The 8655-nt window shown below is 38.6% G+C and overlaps 1 non-coding gene across 1 annotated transcript; it reads right to left on the bottom strand.

Moving 5' to 3' along the window:
* Positions 1-6503: 6503 nt before the first annotated feature.
* Positions 6504-6583, bottom strand: LOC114323444 (small nucleolar RNA R160). The gene has a single exon (XR_003651171.1). It is a non-coding gene; the product is annotated as a small nucleolar RNA R160 (small nucleolar RNA).
* Positions 6584-8655: the final 2072 nt, after the last annotated feature.

Genomic DNA, 8655 nt, shown 5'->3' with positions numbered 1-8655 from the left:
GAACCGGAACAAGAGTTGAAGCAAAATTTTTCATTCATTGAAAATATTACAAAGGAGGTTCATAGTTCGGTTACAACGACAACAAGCAACAAAGAAAATATACACAATCAGGAAAAAAAGTTCTTCAATTTCGGCGTCAAAAGCCGCGTCACCAGCAACTTGAAGGCCGGTCGCAAGAGGCAGTTCACTCTCGGTTGCCAGGATGCTTTCGGTTGGAACCACGGTTTCATTTGGCTGTTCGATAGGTAGGTCATCCACCATGGGCTCCAACTGAAGTGATGGGTCTGCACTAACAACCGGAATGTCTTCAGGAGCAGAGGAGTCATCTGAATCTGAGTCCTCCAAAAACTCTTGTTGCAAGGCGTCTGCATACTCCGCAAGGGACTTCGGTATAAAGTAAGCTGGAGGGTCGAAGACCTCGGTCTGTTGATCATGACCGAGCTTCTCCACAACCGCCCTCCAGCCGCACTTGAAGAACAGCTCCTTGGCGGCGTCGCATTGTTTGACATAGGCGTCTTCTGCCTTCTTATAACCTTGCTTGTACCCCTCCTTTTCGACTTCCTCCACGCTCTTTTTTAGTTGGCTTATTTCGGTATCTTTTCTCTTTTCAAGTTTTACCAGCTCACGCAGGTATTTGTCCTTCATTGCAATGGCCGCTTTCTGCCTTTCTGCCTCCGCCGAACTAACCAGATCGGCAAGACGGCCGTTCTCCGCTTGTAGTTCGGCCATTTTCTTTTCGGCTTCTTCTAGCTCGGCTGCTTTTTCTTCGGCTTCGGCCATTGCCTGCCTTGTGGCTTTTCTGAGTTCTTGGACTTTCTTGTAAGTAATGTTGTTCTTCTGTAAGGCCTGACGAAACAAAGACTTCTCTTAAGCCGAAGTAAAAGTTGGAAATTAGACAAAAGAAACGGACAGAACTACTTACCAAGATCATGGACTTCGAGGTGGACCGGATTGACTTTATTTCGGTGTTTAATTGCTTTAAGTGGTGCTCCATGTCCTTGGGGAGGCACACACTTTTGGCCAAGTTAAAGGCCAATTGGTGATCTTTTTCGGCCACAACCGAGTCAGTAGCTTTGATGTCTCGGTCGTTGAAGGTCAGCGGCGGAGCCCATTTCGGAGATTCAGCTCGGTCAGTTTGCTCCGGTTGGAGGGCAGGTTGAGGACTTTGGGGGATGGATTCAACCTCATCGACAAGTTGCTGTTCGGTCGATATAGATCGGGCACGTTTGGAAGGACGAGATGAAGAAGGCTGCTGAGAAGGGAGGGCCACAACGGCAGGCTGCGTTTCTAAGGATGGTTGCACTTCGGCCCTGGTTGTTGCGGTCAGAAGGGCCCTCACTCTGCTTTTCTTCGCCATCTCTTCTTCAGCTGTTAATGGGATAAGTCGTATTTCGGGCAAGTTGGGGTCCGGTTCAGGTGCTTCCTCTAGAAGGAAATCAGTCACTCGGGCCTTTCGACGACCGCTATATCGGTAGGTCGGTTCAAAGTTTAGAAGCTTGGCCCAACTCCTTTCTTTACACCGTAGTGCGGCTCGCAAAATCGCAAGGTTGGGATAGCTATATAGGGAACGGAGGTGGGTAAAATCTGCAAAAAGAGAAGTGTTAGTCCGGTTAATAGACTAAAAAAACCGAAATAACATACAAGGAAGAAGACCGATGTTAAATTACCGGGCTCTCCCTTTTTCCAATTTATAGGTCGGCCAGGAATTTGGGCTTGAAAATCCTCAAAGTTCCCAGAGACCTAGAAAAAATCATCGTCATTAAGATCTTTGTCCGGTGTGTGTTTAACTATCTTCTCTCGGCGGCGGCGAATCCTAAGGTAATAGACCCACCCAGCATCTTTTGAGCCGATGGAGTATTGATGGAAAATTTCGGCCAGGCCAAGGTTTAGTCCGGTTTGGTGGTTCAGTGCGGCTATTCCCATTATAATGCGATATGTATTGGTGGACAGTTGGGTGGGGCAGAATCTAGTCTGCCTAAGAAATTCACAGATCAGCGGTTGGACAGGAAACCGTAGTCCGGTTTCTACTATGGATTGAAGGGTAAAAGGGACGTAGCCTTCTTTTTCCCAGGGAATAACATCTTTTTCGGCTAACATCAGATGGACGTCTTCAGGAATATGGTAATCTTTCCTAAATTCGGCCATACCACCAGGGGTCTCAACTAGATACCTATACTTACCCATCTGATGTATAATTTACTTATAAATTATATCGGTGCAAAAATCGTGCTCAGTAGCTCGGTTGAGCGCACGCAGGAGTGCCTGTGTAACCTAAGTCTGCAAAGTAGAAAACAGAGGGGGTTAAAGCACTAATCGTTGGACCGTGCTACAATTTAAAAGCAAGGTATAAGAGCCCTACTTCGGCCTCAAAAAACTGGTTCTATTTCGGTTCATCAAAAGGTTTGGTAGCTCGGTTTGAGCAGTTTGCTCGGTAGACCGGTTTAACGTCTAGGGGCAGCTTTCTAAGTTCGGTCTAAAAAACTAAGAAAGCTGGTTTAGCCCCAAGGCCTAAATCGGTTGCAGCGTGTATAAAGTTACTTCGGTTAAGCCTCTAGGGACGGCTTTCTGAGTTCGGTTTAGGAACTAAGAAAGCCTGCTTGGCCCCAAAAGCTTAGTTCGGTTGAAAACCGAGGTTCCTAGTTTGATATATTCAAAAACTCGGTGATCTTATTTCGGCTAAAGTGAGTCAGGCCCTGGTAACTCTTTGAGACTTTCAAATTCTAGTTCGGTTATTGACTACGGTGATCTACCTATTCAATGCAAACAGGATTCTAGTTCGGTTGCTACCTAATTTTGGATCTAAAGCAAGTTTTTTACAGAAGTTCATACACGTATGAGTTCTGCTATTATTTTTTCATAAAAGTACAGAAGCGAAGCGTCAGAAATGAAAGAAAATGTTTGCAAAAAACATGCAAAACAAAACTATACAGATTCGAAAGCAAAATAAAGGAAGCAAAGTGGGTCTACTTACCAGGTGGAAGAAGAGGGATCTGATGATGGGAAAATGGCAGCAAAATCAGTTCTCAAAAGAGAAGGAAGAACACAAACAGCAAGAACACAGAGAGAGGAGATGAAGAATGGAAGGTGAATGATTCAAGAGAAAGAAAGGTTATTTTGTGAAAGAGGAGAGAGAAAAAAGCGGCAAAAAGGGGCGGGACTGTTCAAAAAGTTCGAAGTACGAAGGTGGCGTGATAACAACTCACGGCCTATCAGAGCCCGCCACGTGGCAAGGGAAAGGGAAGCGTTACAGTCGTGATTGAAGAGACGTTTTGACCGGATAAAGCAGAGTTCGGAGTAAAACTAGCTCGGCTGGATACACTGAAGGGTTTTTATCTCGGCTGGAAAGGCTTGTAGAACTTCAGCTCGGTTGAAGGATTTGTAATCTCAATCATGCTATGCAGATGAAATTAAGGGGCAATTGAGAGGGTAATTTTTGGGAAAGAATTGGGTCGAGCTGTGAGTTGGGCCCTGCGGCCCAAAGTGTGAAGGAATCGGTAAGAAGCCGTAATGTTATTTCGGCCCAGTAGAGGTATAGATACTCCGGCCCAGGAGAAGTGAAGTTATTCCAGCCCAGGAGAGGTGTGGTTACTCCGGTTCAAGAATGTGTAAAGCAGCTCCGGTCCGGTGGCAGTTTGAAGTGAGTCCGACCTTGCATTTAGTCCGGTCGTGACATATTATGGTTAGGTCGGTCAGAACCTGCTACTTGGAAGTTTGATCTAAACACACCATGATTGAACAGGGGAAAGCCGAGATAAGGAGTTGGAGGAGAAGACCAAGCTAAGGACAGTTCGGCCTTCTCTGTGGCTCTGCGTAGCCAAGTTTATTTCGGTCATATAGTAGTTCGGCCAAAGTGAAAACCATCCCACTTGGTTTAAGCAGTGGGGGAGGGTGTAAAAGGATAAGCATTATCCTTAGGAGTATGAATCCTAGGAGGACTCTGCATGGAGAAATAAAAGTCCTACTAGGATTATGCCACTCGAAACCTATAAAAGCTCACAAGCACCACCTTGGAGGAGGTAATTGAACACAATTTTTCTGAGAACTTAGAGCTTTGTCTATTTGTCAAGTTTTCTGACTTAGGCATCGGAGAGGTTTCCGGCACACACCCGCCGGCTAACTCACGTTTGTGTTTTCAGGTGACAAAGCGACGTCGTACGGAGGAGCGTGGACTTGGTCAACAGGATTATACGAGGAGAATTATTTCCTCCCTGTACAGGAAGTACTACATGTTTGTTAATATCTCTATGTTATTTTAGTTGATTTGTTATATTGTACTATCAATTTAGAGCCCATATGATTTAATTCAATGTCCATGACTTTATTTGTATTCGACCATTTTTTCCCACAGATATAATTTTTTTTTTGGGTACATAATGATTAAAGCTATCATTTGTTATATTTCTTCAAGTACAATTCAAATAATTTTTCATCATTTTTTTTTATAAATAAAATAGATTAAAACTATTCTCTTATATAATTTTTATAATACTATTAAATTTTTATCTTGATTAATTTTTTTAAAATGACGTTGGATCTATGCAAGTATTCTTCAAACTATGGAGAAGGATTTATACTTTGATATGATATGTGTGTGTCATTGGTAGAGGAAATCAAAGATAGAAAGTTGCTAATATAATCAATTAATGATTTGTTTGAGAAGTTCTTTTTATAAACAAGGCAACAAACTTAGATTAAAATTTTTAAAAAACTACTTATAAATTATAATTAAAAATTGATATTCATAATTTGCTCCCACAATAATAATATACACCACTGATTTAAAAATCCAAGTAAATTTATGATAACTTTTATGAGCTTATAGAATTTCTCTCTTTTAATGTTTTGTTTAGTTTGATACAAGTTATTTATGTTATTAATTTGGTGTTTACCACATCACAGCCAATGGAATCACCCTCCAGATCTTCCTTTCTTTCTTCTTTAACTTCTCCCCTGCCCACCACAACAGTAAACACTCCACAGATCCTGGAATAACAGTTTGGATATCCCACCAACCCAACATTTCAGCCCAAACCCTCCACACAAAAGGACACCAAATTAAGACATGAGTCACTGATTCAGTATCACTGCCACAAAACACGCAAGTAATGGAAGCACTAGAATTAATCACCCCCAGTTTTTGTGGAAGTGCAAGAATGAGTGTGTATTCAGAAAAAACTATTCCAAATGTGGAGGACCTTTGTGACTTAATTAAATATAGGATTGCATTTTGGTTAAAGCCAGCTTTCAGTGAGTTTAATTTTTCAATTCAGGATTTTGTGCTTAATCTGAGGCAAGTGAGGAAGTGCTTGGGAGGGTGTGTTGGTTTGGTGTACTGATCTGTGGTGTGCTGTTAGGCTTTATTGCTGGGTGTATGCTGCACTACTGTTTTTTTGGTGGGACTTGAGAGGTTTGCTGGCTGGTATGGTGTATTACCCAGATTGTATGCTGTTACGCTTTGAGGATTGGTACATGTTGTACTGGTGTTTTGCTATTTTGCTGCTTGGTATACTACTGTTTTGCTATTTTGCTGCTTGGGTTTATACTGTATGCTGGGCTGGTATGGTGTATTACTCAGATTGTGTGCTGTTAAGCTATACTGTACTGGTGTTTTGCTATGTTGCGGTGGATTGGTGTATGTTGTTCTGCTTTATGCTGTTCTGTTGCTGTGTTGTACGTTGCAGGTGTGTAGTGTTGGGATTTGATGGGTAGTGTGGGAGGTTTTTGGTCTGCTATGGAGGATTGTTTATTTATGGGAAGGATGCTTTATTGTACAGATCAGGAGGTATTTAGATGGTTTTTGGGCTGAACTATTTGGGATTTAGCCTGCTGGTTGAATTCTGCTTCCTTGCTGGATAGTCATTTGTTTGGTCTCTTAGTTCGAAGCCGTAGTCTAGCTCTCTATCTGTTTGTCTTTTTTCTTGCTTTCTGTTGTTGGTTCCTCACCAACTGGCGCTGGGAGCTTCTGTTTAGCTGTAAGCTCCCCTTATTGATGTAATATTTCATACTGTGTTTGTTGCATCAATAAATATTTCTTTTTGCTGATCAACAAAAACAAAAGGTTATTTATGTTATTAAGTGATTATGATACTATTATTCTCAATAGTTTTTATAATTAATAATTTCTTATGCATATCAAATTTTATTGTGAAATTTTGTGGGTTAATTATTGTTAACATCTATCCAGATGGCTTAATATCATGGTTTGTCGCTATTAAGATATAATTTAAGATTAAGATGATTTATTTATCACGCAAAATATAAATAATCTATTTTCTCGTGCATCGCATGGGTTACCGCTAGTATATATATATATGTTTGTGTTCCACATGGCGGCTTCAGATTAAAGAACATCATTTCACTTGGCTCTATGTTTTTTCAAATCATCTCTAGCACAACCCAAAAACCCAATAATGAATCAAAACATTTTCATAATTACATTCACAATGAAAATACAATTATAACTAACTAGGCAATCACATACTAAAATAGTAAAATCTAAGCAAAGCAATCAGAGAACTTTGAAAACCATTATATATATGTGTTCCACATAGAGCTTCGGATTAAAGAACTTCATCATTTTGCTTCGCTTTTTGTTTTTTCGAGTCATTCTCTAGCACTATCCAAAAACCCCCAATAAAAGATAAATCAAAACTTTTTTGGAATATTAGCCTAGAAAACAAGAAACGAAATACCCAGATTCATATGATCTGAAAAAAAAAAAAAAAAAAAAAAAAAATGAAAAACAGAGTTAAATGCTTGTGCAAATCATCGAGAAAATTAGAATAGTTCACAAATTAACATTTTTACCCCTGTTTTTGCAGGCCTTGTTTGGAAATTTCGATTATTTTGTAGGAATATTTTTGTTATTTAGCATCTCAGCATCATTTCAAATACATTACACAACATAAAAATTCAATAAAAAGCCAACTTATCTTTTCCAAGACAAAAATTAAAATAAACTAGTAATATAGTCAAAATACAAAAAAGCTCTCTTAAAATGTAGTTTTACCAAATAACTATTCCTTCTTCCATCTATGTCTGTTATGACCAGCCCTGCCTTACCAATGCTCGCCTTTCTCTCGTTCTCCTCTCTTCTTCCTTATCTACAGTGAAAGCAAACAACCATGATTATTCCCACAATCACCACTCTCACAAACCAACAATGTCCTAGACCGAGCGGCAAACCATAAAACTTTTTGCTTACATAAAATTAAACGCCTAAAACAATCCAGACAGCTTATATGATTGTTCCCCAGCCTCAATTCTGAAAGACAATTACAAAGGTTGACAACTCTAGTCTCTCTTCTTTTGCCAATTATGATGATAAAATCTTACAAAAAGAATTAGCAAAATTAAATAGAAAGAAATAGATGGTTAAAAACTCTCCCCTCATAACTGAGACTATATCTCTTTCCTTCCCCAAGAAATTATACTAGTGTGTAAATGCTGATTGCAACCATAAAAGTGTTGCTACTGAAACAGATATTGGGGTTTGTACATACAAACATCATACAAAAGGAAGAGCAAAAACAAATTGATATACCTACTATAAAGAGAGACAAACAATTAATTTAAATAATTAATCTTGCAAAAATCTGGCAAAAATCTTCTTGTTAACAAATCATTTTTGTTATACCTACTATATATGTACTATTTAATTTGATATGGCCATTCTTTATTAAGAGAGACAAACAATTAATTTAAATAATTAATCCAAATTTAAATTTTGTAAATCAAATTCATTTTAAATGTGACACACCATTTCTATTTATATTGTTAGAAGAAAAAAAATCATAATTTTATTGTATTTTTATTGATTTGAACTTTTGTCATTGATTAGTGTTGGACCATTTTAATATCACTTATTTATTTATTTATTTATATATTTTGTTCATGAATCTTATCTTGTTCATGAATGGAGATTCATTGTTTTGGTATCCTTTTGTCTTGTTCATGAATGAAGATTAATTAGATTTCATGAACTTGGTGGTGAGTTAGATTCATGATCATTATTATTTTTTGATGTATTTTGTAATGTCCTAGTGGCCTATAAATAGTTCTTCTCTTCTACTCTTTTCTTCAACAACACACCAACACACCAACTGTTTTCTATACAAGAGAGATTACTAGCAAAGAATGGTGTTTTTCTTGATGGAGATTTGGGTTCACCATCTTGTGTAGAGTTGGCTTGAACCATACGACAAGTGGTCGGACTGTTGTATCTTGAAGGAGACAAGTCATAATTTTGTGACTGTTGCATCGTTATTTGGGTTCTTTCTACCGCAGTGGGTTTGATCTCCTTAAAGAAAACGAGATATCCATGCCTCAGCCTGATTTATTTGTATCTTATTTTCTTTGCATTTTTTATCAATAAAATATAATTTTTTTCTGATATTTTCATCAACAATTTTAAGGAGATCAACCATGGATCAACTACCAGAAAAAATCAATGATAGAATTGGAGATCTCAACAAGCCTTTCAAGTTCAAGGGAGTTCATTTTAAGAGGTGAAAAGGAAAAGTTTTTTTTACCTTAGTCTTTTGAAAGTTGCATATGTTCTTATCGAGAAGAACCCAAACAAAATCTCAACCGAGGAGATGAATGATGAAGACTACGAGGCACATGAAGCAAAAGTGGCTTCCTATAATACAAATG

This window comes from Camellia sinensis, chromosome 5, assembly GCF_055761805.1.
Source record: "Camellia sinensis isolate YWXY chromosome 5, ASM5576180v1, whole genome shotgun sequence".
Lineage (NCBI taxonomy): Eukaryota > Viridiplantae > Streptophyta > Magnoliopsida > Ericales > Theaceae > Camellia > Camellia sinensis.
This window is presented reverse-complemented; position numbering and strand designations above follow the sequence as displayed.